At 39.0% G+C, this 14,653-nt stretch overlaps 1 long non-coding RNA gene across 1 annotated transcript in view; it reads right to left on the bottom strand.

Moving 5' to 3' along the window:
- Positions 1–720: 720 nt before the first annotated feature.
- The window catches only part of LOC126068081 (uncharacterized), a 281,892-nt gene continuing 267,959 nt past the window's right edge, over positions 721–14,653 (bottom strand). Inside the window, exons 2-3 of the long non-coding RNA XR_007515541.1 lie at positions 3,251–3,673; positions 721–803 (exon numbers count right to left, since the gene is read on the bottom strand). This is a non-coding gene — a long non-coding RNA (uncharacterized LOC126068081). The remainder of the gene's footprint in view (positions 804–3,250; positions 3,674–14,653) is intronic.

Raw genomic sequence — 14,653 nt, 5'->3', positions numbered from 1 at the left:
GTGCCTTGGGAAGCCACTACCTTCCCTGTGCCTCTATTTCCCCATATTACCCACTATGCTGTCTTAAGGATTAAATGAGTCAATGTGTGTAAATCACGTAGAAAAGGACCTGGCAAACCTGCAGTGGACACTATATGGTTATTTTGTGATATTTTCATTTAAACAAACTATTGTCCTGACAAACTCCCTTGAGCATTAGAAATATATTCAAAAGATAGAAATTTCAGGAAAGGGACAAAATAGTGCATAAGTTCATTTTCAGTAAGGGGCCCAGGATATTTTAGCTTAAGCCTACTGCCTGGACGTGACTATGAAGAACACCTCCTTTCTATCTCCATAGGGGCTCGATAGTGTCAGTATCAAAGTTACCCTCAATAGGGGCTAAGTATTAATGGGCAGCCTAGCAGAGGGAGCCTCTCCACGTTTTACATACATCACGTCCATTCTGCATCTGCATCCAGACACTTTGCCCCCCACCCCTTGCAGGGGCCTCCCAATGATTCACCATGGCTCCACTTACACACTGAGACCCCACTCAGTGTGAGGATCATGGACTGCTTCAGGCCCCACACAGCTCCTCCCAAAGTGTCACATTTGTTCTGGATGGCACTTACGTCACAGGAGGAGGGGTAATGGAGAAAGCTGGCGACTCAGGCACAAAAGTGCTTTTATGGATTGGTTGTTCTACAACCTGTTCTCCTTTAACGTCACATTGATCTCCAGATGAGGACAGTCACAGCAGAGTGGGCGCATCAGATGGGGAGCATATTGTTAAAAGTTCATCCGAAAATACCTGGCACAATCTTTAAAGGATAAATAAATAAAAGATATTTAATATTTTTAATGATCAAACAAAAAGAAATTGAAATATAAGATTTAGAAAGTAGTGGAAAATAGGCTTATAATACTGTCAAATAAGAATTTAACGATTTGTGATTTTATGATAAAAACTTGCTTTTAAAATGTAAAAGAAGTTTTTCTACAACCAGAAAGGTTTAACAGATCTGTAACTATTATACACAAATAAAACTGAAAAGTATGTAGAAAATAGTAAATATTTGTAAAAACGGAATCAAGATTATTTGTTTCAAATGATGGAAAATGTATTACTAAACTAAAACTAAGCATTATTTACAACCTTGTGCAGCAAATTTGCCAGTTTAATAGAGAATTACTGTGGAAGACAGTCTTCCTTAGTTCCAGAAGGTATGAGGAGAGTCTAACTGAGAAACCAGATATCAAGCCCACTTGACTAAATCAGGACAAAATTTCTACCAGCATCCAACATGTCGCACGAAATCAGAAGACGGCAGGTTAATAAACAAAAAAATGATGACTAAAGCCAAAATCTCTGCATTACCTGGGGGGAAGAGGAGGCCTTTGGCCACACAGAATCTGGTCAAAAACCAGGCTCCTGTACTTACTTGCAGAACGTTCATGAATGACTTAATTATCTACACCTCAGTCTCCTCATCTGTAATTTGGGTATAAAATATACTTGTTTTTGTGCATATTGTTAAGTTGGTCATATTTGGAAAATGTTACACAATGCCTATTCCCTCAGTAAATGCTAGCTCAACTGGACAGCAACTGGTTTGGAAGAAAGGCCTGGCAATCTACTTCCAAAATATCAGCCAATGAAAACCCTGTGTATAGCATGGGGCCACCGTGAGTTGCAGGCAAGTTCGACGGCAGCTAACAACAACAACAGTTGCTATATTTATCACAGTAATTTCCTCTGCACTCTAAGTGGTGCTTTTCTATATACTTGTAATCCTGTACATTGTTTGTGGAATTGTTTGAGATTTTTCATTTACTTGCATTTAAGTGGGGAAGAGCTTCAGCTTTAGAGTTACCAAAACCTGGGAATCATTTCCAGCTTCTTCATTTGCAGGTAGTGAAAAATTAGATGAGCTGTTTTATCTCTCTTGTCTTCTGTTTGCTCATCCATAAGATGGAATAAGACCTGCATTGCCAATTGTTATAAAGGTTAAGTGAAATCATATGTGTAAAGTGTCTGACATAAAATTGTGTTTTATAAACAGCAACACAAATATTCCAGTGATATTTCATTGGGAAATATTAAAATAGAAATTTAATCCAAGAAAAAATATTTCAAATTTATGTCAAGTCACCAAGCAGAGTAAAAACTCTTAGAGATGTTATTCTATGTTTCTATTCCCTTTCTTTTATTCCCAGTGACTTGGGGATTTTGGTGTGTTAATTATAAAATATTTTAACGCTAGAAGAAAGTAAGCCATTTGTGTATTTCAGCAGCGTAGAAAAGAAGCCTTACTTGCTATGGTTTGCTATAATCACATATTTATTGAAAGAGTTCGCTTTATCTGCTGCAGAATGCTCTTTGATGTCATTAACACAGGGAATGATTATAGGAAAGTAATTCAAAACTATTCAAAGCATGAGGTGGCAAGGGATTTTTCTTCACTTCCTGAAGGCTACATAGATGAATGCAGCAAACAACAGTCCTCTGGAGTCCAGAAGTAAGATTATGAGAGCACCTGAAACAAAGACCCTTAAAAACTCCCCCGATTACTCACATTAACATCGACTCTCAGAGAGAAGACACTGCAAATTATTTAATAACTCAACTTTTCTGCAGAACTACAAAAATCCACTGATCCAAAATGTTAAATGATATTGTAAATCATCACCAGTGTGCTCCTATTAAAGCCGAAGGAGAGAGTTCAGGTTTAATAGAAAGAATATTATGCTTGGACTCAGGACACCCGTGTCCACATCTCTACTCTGCCAAGGACACTCCAGTAACCACTGCTACTTGCCAACCTGCCAGAGTCTCACCTTCCTCATCTGTAGAATAACACGGAGCTTAGCACGTTGTTGTAAAGATTAAATGAGATAAAGTGTGTTCATTGCTGCTTCAGAATTGAAGCTATGAATATACTAATCCAACTGATTGTTAAATGAATTGGAGATTAATTTTAACATCAAATGAATAATATTATAATTGTTGTTATTGTTAGCGGCCATCGAGTTGGCCCCCTGATACATGGTGACCCCATGCACAATGGAAAAAACACCATCCCCATGATCTTTTGCAGATCAAACTGTTGTGAGCCACAGGGTTTTACTGACTGATTTTAAGAAGCAGATTGCCAGGCCTTTCTTCATACTGTCTTAGGTTGCAAACTCCACTAAAATCTGTTTATAATTACGGTTGTTGTTATCATTGTTGTTGTGTACCATTAAGTAGATTCTGACTCATAGTGACCTTAGAGTTGCTGTCATTGTTAGGTGCCATCAAGTCAGTTCCGACTCATAGCTATCCTATGTACAACAGAATGAAACACTGCCCAGTCCTGTGCCACCCTCACAATCATCGTTATGCTTGAGCCCATTGTTGCAGCCACTGTGTCAATCCATCTTATTGAGGGTCTTCCACTTTTTCACTGACACTCTACCACACTTGATGTCCTTTGCCAGGAACTGATGCCTCCTGATAACATGTCCAAAGTATGTGACGAGACATAGTCTCGCCATCCTTGCTTCTAGGAGCATTCTGGTTGTACTTTTTATGAGACAGGTTTGTTCATTCTTTTGGCAGTCCATGCTATATTCAATATTCTTCACCAACACCACAGTTCAAAGGTTTCAATTTTTCTTTGGCCTTTCTTAGTCACTGTCCAGCTTTCGCCTGCATATAAAAAAAAAAAAGCATATAAGGCAATTAAAAACACCACTGCTTGGGTCAGGCACACCTTAGTCTTCACGGTGTTGAGTGTGTTTTTCCCTTTTGGTTATCTATGTCCAGGTCTTTCCACATGTCATTATGGGACCAATTGCTAGATTAAACATTTTATATTAACTAATTATCTCACGTTTTACTCACAACAAACTGACAAAGAAATTTCTTAATTATCTTTTTCTTATTTGAGAAAAAGGATGTTTAGAAAGGTTAAGAATCCAATCTAAGTTTACATAGAAGGTAAGTACCACAACCAGGGCAAATACAAGTTTTTCTCAAACCAAAATCTGTATGTTTACAAATTATTGGTTTTCAAATTATTTATTAGCAGCCGAACTTTTTTTTTTCAAATGAAATATTTTATAGAGCCAAAATACATACAATGGATAAGAACTGAGCTGCCTGGCTTCAGTCAGGGATTAAGGACGTTGCCCTGATGGTAGCCTTAGAAACAGCTCCAAGGAACCCTAGGACTCAACAAAGCGCAGTGTGAAGAGCATCGCTGTGATGATGCCCTTTTTCACTTTTATGATTTCAACAGCTTGTGACTCACCGGAAAGGTTTATGGCAAGTAATAATTTGTCATGTTTCTAATGTATTAATTTGAACCTTGCATTGAAAAACTGGTAAGAATAAGTCACTTAGCTGGTGAGTGAGCTTTTTTGCAATGTGAGAATGTGCACAGCTTATGCATGACTCAAGATATACATGCGATTTGGAAGAAAGCCAGGAGCCTGGGTAAATATTTCCATACTCATGAGTTGGGAGATTCCTGAGTCATTTAGGACATGCTATTGGCAAAATGTCTAGCTTCTACAGTACCTGATTATTGCAAACTAGCCTAGTACGTCTTTCATTCTGTCCCTAATGAGTAAGGGATGGCACGTTACTCAACATACTTCTTCAATGTCTCCTAGGGCTGCCAGATGCAGCAAATACAAACACAGCCAGTTACATTTAAATTTCAGAAAAACAATTAAGGTTTTTATATAAGTATGCCTGAAATACTGCATGGGATATAATTACTCTAAGAAAAAAATATTGATCATCATTTCCTTAAAATGGTTTAGGTTTTGTATGTTTGCTTACAAAATAACTGGTGGTGAACGGTAATATATCTCAATTCATTTACACAGATTTTAAACAAATTAGTCGGTTCAGGCAAATAGACAAGACAAAATAAAACATAATTTATACCATATATTTATACATGTATAATTTTGTATATTTATGGTTCTGGTCAAAATAGTAAAGAATTTTAAGGTTTTATAAGAGGAAGAAGATGCAAGATGAGTGCACTACATCATGTTGTTCCATTAAAAATCCTCCAGTGACATTACTTTCAAAGACAACTTCTATGTAGCACGTCAGCTCCATCTTTATTTGGCACTGGCATGACTTTGTCTTTGATTCCATTTGTGCTTCCAAACAAAGTTTCCACTCTTGGGTTAAAGACAGAACCAAAAGAATATATAGAGGACCCTCTTTCAAAGTAAAAAAAATTTTTTTCAGTTCCAAAAATTATTTGAAGCGTATATTCAGCCATAAATGACGTTCTTGAAAAATTTTAATGCTATTTTGTTGTTGTGGTTAGTTGCTGATGAGTCAGCTCCAACTCACAACAACCTTGTGTATAACAGAACGAAACATGCCCAGTCCTGCAGCATCTCCATGATCGTTGGCATGTTTGAGTCCACTATTGTGGCTCTTGTTTAGTGGCTTCCAATTTAGTGATCTCATCTTCCAGCACTATATCAGACAATATTCTGTTGTGATCCACAGAGTTTTTTTTTTGGCTGATTTTTGGAAGTAGATTGCCAGCCTTTTCTTCCCAGTCTGTCTTAGTCTAGAAGGTTTGGTGAAACCTGCCTATCACAGGTGACTGTGACAGTATTTGAAATACCAGTGGTATAGCTTCTAGCATCATACCCACAGGCAAGCTACCACAGTAGAGCAAACTAACAGATAGGTGGTGTCTACTGTCATTTTAAATGCTTTAAATTAAAGGGTAAGTAGAAAAGCAATATGTTGTTGTTGTTAGATGCCATCGAGTCAGTTGTGACTCACAGTGACCCTATGTACAACAGAATGGAACATATCCTGGTCCTGCACCATCTTCACAATTCTTGTTATGCTTGAGCACATTGGCACAGCCACTGTGTCAGTCCATCTGCTTGAGGGTCTACGTTTTCGATGACCTTCTACTTTACCAAGCATGATGCCCTTCTTCAGGGACCGATCCCTTCTGATAACATGTCCAAAGTATCTGAGACAAAGTCTCGCCATCCTTACTTCTAAGAAGGATTCTGGCTGTACTTCTTCCAAGATGGATTTGTTCATTCTTTTGACAGTCCGTGATGTACTCAATATTCTTCGCCCACACCATAATTCAAAGGCGTTAATTCTTCTTCAGTCTTCTTAATCCATTGCCCAGCTTTCTCACGCGTATGAGGTGATTGAAAATACCATGGCTTGAGTCAGGCACACGTTTGTCCTTAAAGTGACATCTTTGCTTTCTAACACTTTAGAGGTCTTTTGTAGCAGATTTGCCCAATGCAATATGTCATTTGATTCCTTGACTGCTGCTTCCATGGGCATTGAGTGTGGACCCAAGTAAAATGAAATCATTGACAGCTTCAATCTTTTCTCCATTTATCATGATGTTGCTTATTGGGCCAGTTGTGAAAATTTTTGTTTTCTTTATGTTGAGGTGCAATCCATACGGAAGGCTGTAGTCTTTGATCTTCATCAGTAAGCCCTTTAAGTCCTCTTCCCTTTCAGCAACCAAGGTTGTGTCATCTGCATATCGAAAGTTGTTAATGAGTCTTCCTTCAATCCTGATGCTTCGTTCTTCTTCATATAGTCCAGATTCTTGTACTATTTGCTCAGCATGGAGATTGAATAAGTATCGTGAAAGAATACAGCCGTGACAAACACCTTTTCTGATTTTAAAACCACTCAGTATCCCCTTGTTCTGTTCCAACGACTGCCTCTTGGTCTGTTTACAGATTCCTCATGAGCACAATTAAATGTGCTGGGGTTCTCTTTCTTCACAATGTTATCCAAAATTTGTTATGATCCACACAGTTGAATGCCTTTGCATAGTCAACAAAACATAGGTAAACATCTTTCTGGTGTTCCCTGCTTTCAGCCAAGATCCCTGTGACATCAGCAATGATATCCCTAGTTCTACCTCTTCTTCTGAATCACACTTGAACTTCTGGCAATCCCCTGTCAATGTACTGCTGCAATTGCTTTTGAACGATCTTCAGCAAAATTTTGCTTGTGTGTGATATTAATGACATTGTTCGATAATTTCCACATTCTGTTTGATCACCTTTCTTTGGAATAGGCACAAATATGGATCTCCTCCAGTCAGTTGGCCAGATAACTATCTTTCAAATTTCTTGACCTCCTTGAGCACCTCCAGAGCTGTATCTGTTTGTTGAAACATCTCAGTTGGTATTTTGTCAATTTCTGGAGCCTTATTTTTTGCCATTCCTCCTTCAGCACAGCTTGGACTTCTTCCTTCAGCACCATTGGTTCTTGATCGTATGCTACCTCCTGAAATTGTTGCAAGTCAATTCATTCTTTTTGGTACTGTGTATTCCTTCCATCTTTTGATGCTTCCTGAGTCATTCATTTTGCCCACAGAATCCTTCAATATTGCAACTGAAAGCTTGAATTTTTTTCTTCAGTTCTTTCAGCTTGAGATATGCCAGGTGTGTTCTTCCCTTTTGGCTTTCTAACTCCAGGTCTTTGCACATTTCATGATAATACTTCACTTTGTCTACATGAGCCGCCCTTTGAATTCATCTGTTCAGTTATTTTCTGTGATCATTTCTTCCATTTGCTTTAACTACTCTATGTTCAAGAGTAAGTTTCAGAGTATATTCTGACATCCATTTTTTGGTCTTTTCTTTCTTTCCTGTCTTTTTAGTGACCTTTTGCTTTCTTCATGAAAGATGCCCTTGCTATACTTCCCAACTTGTCTGGTCTTCGGTTATTTGTGTTCAGTGCGTCAAATCTATTCTTGAGATGGTCTCTAAATTCAGGTGGGATATACTTTGTTTCTCATGGACTTTTTCTAATTTTCTTCAGCTTCAACTTGAACTTGCATATGAGCAATTGATGATGTGTTCTGCAGTCATCCCCTGACCTTGTTCTGACTGACAGTATTGAGCTTCTCCATCATATCTTTCCACAGATGTGGTCGATTTGATTCCTGTGTATTCCATCTGGAAAGGTCTGTGTGTATAGTCACTGTTTATGCTGTTGAAAAAAGGTGTTTGCAATGAAGAAGTTGTTGGTCTTGCAAAACTTTATCATGTGATTTCTTGCATTGTTTCTATCACCAAGGCCATGTTTTCCAACTACTGTTCCCTCTTTGTTTCCAACTTTTGAATTCTAATCACTAGTAATTACCAACGCATCTTGATGGCATGGTTGATCAATTTCAGACTTCGGAAATTGGTAAAAATCTTCAATTTCCTCATCTTTGGCTTTAGTGGTTGGTGCATAAGAAAGTAGGTGTACGGATATTATCCTATCACTGAAAACATAGTACTTCAGTATAGATCTTGAAATGTTCTTTCGACGATGAACGTGATGCCATTCCTCTCCATTTTGTCATTTTTTTTTAAGCAGGAAGAAACAGTTGTTTTAGAGAGTTCATGTATTGTGACATTTGCTAGAAGTACTGCATCTGAAAATAGTGGGTTTACCTTATTCATCTTAGAAGATAAAGAAGTTTCCAGGAATAAATAGTCATTTATTATTTAAGAAACCTATTAAGATAAGTCACCACACTAATACAGTGAAGGAAAACATGTGATCATCTTAAAAGGTATCAAAATGTCATATAGAAAAATTTCATACTTCTTGGTATCTTAGAAGACTTAAACAAAAGACTTCTATTCACATGATTTAAAAATGCCTTTTTCATATTAATATCCAACATAATATTTAATGATCCCTTTTTTTTATTTGTTAAAACTTTTAAAATCAAGGTTATATACTCTCTCTGTTATTATTTTAACATTGTTCTTGAAATACTTGACAATGCAATAAGACATGAAATAGAGGAAAAGAGGCCTATTAGAAGAAATGCAAACACTTATTGATGGGTACCAGGTGGCTTCCACAGAAAACAATAATGGTTAAAATGGATTAATATATAATATGCTTCAAGCACTCTTGTAATGACTTTGCATGTATAATTTCATTTAGCCTCCAAAACAACACTATAAGGCAGATACTTTTATTATCTCTAGCTCCGCTATCTATACACGAGAAAACTGACGCAGAGGAAGGTTAACTGACTTGCTCAAAAACCCGGGTGACAAGTATCCATTAACTACTATGCTATGCTGTATAAAACTGCATCTGCATCCATAGATCAGGATTGATCTCTAAAATTAGCCTAGCCAGCCTATACTGCTGGGAGATCTTTACCACCACATGCATTACTACACACTCAGAATTTCCTCCAGACACTGTATGAAAAGTGGAGGTCAGTTTGACTCAAGCTTCTTGAACATGTGATTTTTCTTAATGCTTCTGCTTCTCCCTGGCTATAATTCTGAGCTCAGCACTTATTCCTGACTCTCACCTAGAGACAGAGTGTTTTTTCTTTTTGTTTTTTTTTGGGGAGGGGTTGTTTGTTTTTCCTCTCTGTTCCCTTCCCCCAGCTACAATGTTTTTTTCCAAGTCTCTGGTAAGCAACTGTGCTTGTTGCCCTTCCTCCAACAGATTAAAGCTTTTGTTCCATGACAGAAATAGGGGAGAAAAGTCCAGTTCTATGCCCTTCCTTCAGCAGCTGCTCTTTCCTTTCCCCCTATCTTCCTTTGAATGACACTTTCCCAGGACTTTCTCTCACCTTTTCTGTGAGAGCTCACAGGGTATTATTGAGAAAAAAAAAAAAAAAAAACTAAAGATTGCAGATTCAGCCAATTTATGTGGCTACTGAATGCTGACAAATTCTCCCACCACTCTCATGGAACTATTCTTACCAGTGCCCAGTGGAGTCTGCCCTAGGTAAGTTGGAGCTTGTGCCTTGTTTCACCCTGCAGTGCCTGTCTCTCCTTATATTTGCAGCCATTTGGTTACCTGTGACCCTGGTTGTCTGATATGTTCAAGGAAATCATGAACTTGCTGTTTGTTTTTCATTGTAAGAACAAGAGACACTTTTTCTAGATCTCTACATCTATGGGCTGGAACTGGATGAGATTGATTTTTGAGATCAGCCCTGGATTACCTGTCCAATCTTATTTCAACAAAGTTGTCCACTCATTTTTGGACATTAAACATTTTTTACTTCATAATGTATGTTATTTTTGCATGTGAAATACTCCCCATTTGAATTGTAAGCTTTTTGAAGGTTGGAAGGCTGCATGGAGTAGTGGAAAGAACATGAACTTTAGAGATAGAATTCACTAGGCTCAAATCCTACTTCTATAATTTATATTGTCATAGAAAAAATAGTACACCTCCATGGACCTCAGTTTCTCCTTCTGTTAAAATGGAGCTGAGAATACCCAAACAAAATGTTGGCCATGAGAATTAGATGAAATGATGTGTATGAAGCCCCTGGAAGATGGTGGACTTTCAAAACATGTTGGTTCACACCCCTCCCCATCTCCTCCTTATACTCAGGCTGAGTATCTCACAGAATCTCTACAAGAACATGAAGCATCCCAAAATTTAATGTATTCAATTGAAGTGTTCCAGTCTTGTTTCCTTTTTATTCTCATAAGATGTTAAAAAATCAACTTCTAGTGCCCCAATGCACAACAGGATAAATTTACCAACAATACGTGGAAATCCATAAATATATATATATATATATATTTTTTTTTTCAATTTACTGAAAAACCAATAAAAGAACTATACTTGGCGGCAGGTAGAACGAAGGTAGCACTAGCTGAGAATAGGTTTGTGATAGACTTATGACTTGGATCATGAAAAAAAAAAAAATTGCCATTGAGTCAATTCCTACTCATAGCAACTATATAGGACAGAGTAGAACTGCCCCATAGGGTTTCCAATGAGCGGTTGGTGAATTCAAACTGCTGACCTTTTTTGGTTAGCAGCCAAAGCTCACCATAGAAAGCCACACAAATGGTTTGATGAGAAAGACTGAGTCTACAGTGTGGAAGGAGAAACATACAGAGTTTACTGATTTAATGTATGACTGCACATAACGAGCTTTACATATTGAGATTCTGATATCAATTTCTAATTCTTCCTTCTCCAAGGAACAGGGGAAAACCTCTTAGCCCAGAAGAGTTAAGACATGTCTTTGTGCTAGCCTGTCCCATCTAAGTTTATCTTCTTACTTTTAGTTTTCCAGGCCTCTTCTCAGAGTCTTATCATTTCCGTAGTTTTATTTCATACCAGCTGGGGCTGAAAAAGTTTTTTTATACTTCTATCATGGCACACATAAAAAATTCTCAAGCCTCTGTTTATTCACTTATTTTCAGGACTAAGATGTAATCCACAATAATGCTGAATGGAACTGCTCCCTTCAACAGACTTTGAAACATTCACACTTTTAGGAAAAATCCAAATTCCTTAACATGACCTACAGGCTCAACCTAATCTGTCTCTGAATAGCTTTCTGGCCTCTTCACCTTCCACTTCCTTCTCACCTCTACCATCAGCTCCAATGAATTTATTTCAGCATCTCCAATTTGCCAGTCCTCTTCCCTTTAGGCCTTTCTTTTCACATGCTGTTCCTTCTGCCTGAAATGCATTTCCTTTCCACTTCACCCAGCAACTCCTATTCATCCTTCAGTTCTTAATTCAGGTGTCACTTCCCCCTTCATTTTATCAGTCCCCCTCCCTTGCCTGTGTTGCTTGCCCCTCCTCTGTGTCCCCTGTGATATCCTGCCCTTCCAGGTCATAACTCATTTCAAGCTATATTCTATTCATCTGTTTACTTTCCTCTGCCCACCACCCCACAGGGCACGTGGTGGCAGCAACTAGGTCTTTCTAGTCCATTCTGATCTAGTGCATCTTGACCATCCTTTCTATTTCATCCCTAGGATCTGACTCAGAGACCAGCAGTAATAAACATTGTACCATCTTTGTTGCCACTGTTTCTAAGCCCTCAATGTATATTGGACTCTAGGGTCCTCCAGGGTTGCCCTGCTTCCCGCTCAAAAAAGTATAATTTCTTTTTACTTTTTGATTTTGCTCATCTGTATATTTTTTATAATGAAGGTTAGGACTACATTAAATAATGAATGCAAAACCTTCTGTGTAGTTCCTGGCATGTAGGCATTCAATTCGAGGTAATTATTTAATCCTTGTCTCTGTTCCCTTTTGCCTATACAGTGACACCTGTCTCCCTTAGTTGCAATGATCCTCCTGCCCATCCCCTCCGCCTGTCAGCAGAGAACACCCTGGCACTGAAAGCTGAAGGCTTTCCTTCATGCATTTCCCCTTTTATCAGCTCACTGGCAGGGGTAAAATTAGCCATGATTTTTAGAAACTATTCCCCAAACTGTTGTTTGGACCTCCAGATTTTGAATGCCACCACTCTCTTTACTGAGTCCCTCTCTGGAGCTGCTTATCACATCCTGAGGAGAAACTGCTGTATGTAGAAAATCTCCTCATTGGCCAGTCCCTCAGGGCTAACTGGCCCTGGGTGGACACCTTCAGTGGATATGTGCTGTGGCTACCCAAGTCCTGCTGTGGAGGATTCTGTAGTGGAAAACAGATTAACAAGACCCAGAAGATCCAGGTTCTGATCCCCATCTGTCATATATTATCTGGTGACTTTGGACTAGTCCCTTAACATCTCTCTGCCTCAGTTTCCTCTTCTGTAAAATGAGAAAGATTGACTAGATCACTGCTGTAGTTGTTAGTTGCTGACATGTCTGCTCTGACTCATGGGGACCTCATCTACAACAGAACAAAATATTGCCCAGTCCTGTGCTGTCTTCACAATCATTCATTCAATTACTAATGGATGCTTACAGCTGTTACTTCTCATTTTGATCATGCCACATCAACAAATGAATGTCCTCAAGGCTTTACTCCACCCCCATCATTAAGGCCTATTTACTTTGAGGAAGCAGCCCTTCCCCAGTCATATTCTGAGTGCCTTCCAACCTAGGAAAGGCTCACCTTCCAGCACTATATTGGGCAATTTCTGTTGTATATAAGGTTTTCACTGGGTAGTTTTAGGAAGTAGATCACCAGATCGTTTTTCCTAGCCTGTCTTAGCCTGGAAGCTCTGCTGAAACCTGTCCACCATGGATGACCCTACTGGTATTTGAAATACCTGAGGTATAACTTCCAGCATCACAGCAACATGCAAGCCACCTTACTATGACAAACTGACAGACAGGTGGTGGGAGAGATCGTTAATAAGGTCCATATTAGCTAACATATTCTATGATTCTGTGCTCAGGGAGTGTTTCAGCCGAGTTCCCAGCAGAAAAGAGATGGCACGATCCAAGCGGTATTTGAGGAGAATTTAATAGAAGGACTATTTACAAAGGTGTGGGCAGGGCATAGGGAAACCATGTAGGATGGTGTGGAACTAGGGCTAGGAACAACAGAAAGCTACAACCATCCATGAGGTTTCTAGAACCCAGAGAGACAGCCATGTGGAGAGGACTGCCAAGCAGGAGCAGTGGCCTTGGTGGTGGAAGACAGCTAACCTGAAGAGACCCTGCAGGGAGAGACTCAAGGGAATAAATATTCACTCTCTCCTCCCCGATCTTCTTCTGATGCTCCTGGTATTCCAACCAGCTGGAATCCAGTGGACAAGGGAGCTCACTGTTGTAGCCTTTACAGGTTATCCCCACAGAGCACAATGCAGGTGGGGAAGGAGGGGCCTTCAGAAGATAATCAGTGCACAGGGATGCCCATGACATTTAGGTAGAACCTGGGATCAGGGAGCCCTTTTGAACTGGATGAGTTGTAGTGATACCAGCAAAAACCTTGTTATTGCCTAACAGAGTTTTGTTGGTCCCTTGGCATTCTGTTTAGTATAAATCACTGCAATCCCTTTAAAGAAATGGCACTGTCACCACCAGCTTTATCAGACATTCAGACCAAAGCCGCAGGTTAGTGAAATCTGAGAAACTGCTGATATTACTAGAGCGTCTGTTTGGGAAATAACTTATTGCAACATAAAAGGTTTATTGTCACCTAATAACCTATACACCTTATTTTTAAAATATTTTCACTTAGCTGATCCACAGAGTATCCTTTTGAGAACAATCTAAATTATTATTATCCAATTCTTATGCAGATTTATAATTAATCTAACAACTATGATCTGACCATGAATATGCCTTTGCCATCTGGTATCTTTACCCTGAATTCAATCATGAATAATACATAACCATCTGACAGTTGAATCCAATCCATAATGCGGCCATACATGGTACAGATCCATCCATAGTGTGCTAATTTGCATTCTCCATCATTTTCATCTAATTCCTACCCAGAGCTTTTTCATTGAGTTTCAGCCATCCGGGGAACAATCCACCTACACACTAGGCCATATGGGATGCAGCACATATTCTGTAGTATCCTGGGTCTCATCCTAATTGTCACTAACAGAGCCAAAATGTGTCACTCCAAACATGGGCCAGGGTGCTCTTGGGCATTCATAAGGTGCTTAATGGGGCTTTCAGCACGGAGTTGCTGACAGTATGTATTTTAATTAGACTTCTAAGTGCACATTTATTTTTCCCATTAGACTAGGCCTACATGCAGGTGAAAGAGCATGATCACCTTAAAAGAAATGTACTGAAAGTGAAACTTTAAACTTGTACACCAAACAAAACATGGTCCACCTGAACTCATCACTTTACTCTTGCCTGGTGACTTGCACTTTGTCTCCTGTGAGGTGGTACTCATCCATGGTTGCTTCTTTGACTAGGCCCCTCTGGACCAGTAGAGACCTTT

Source organism: Elephas maximus, chromosome 26, assembly GCF_024166365.1.
Source record: "Elephas maximus indicus isolate mEleMax1 chromosome 26, mEleMax1 primary haplotype, whole genome shotgun sequence".
NCBI lineage: Eukaryota > Metazoa > Chordata > Mammalia > Proboscidea > Elephantidae > Elephas > Elephas maximus.
Note: the sequence above shows the minus strand (reverse complement) of the source record. Positions and strands in the feature narration are given on the sequence as shown.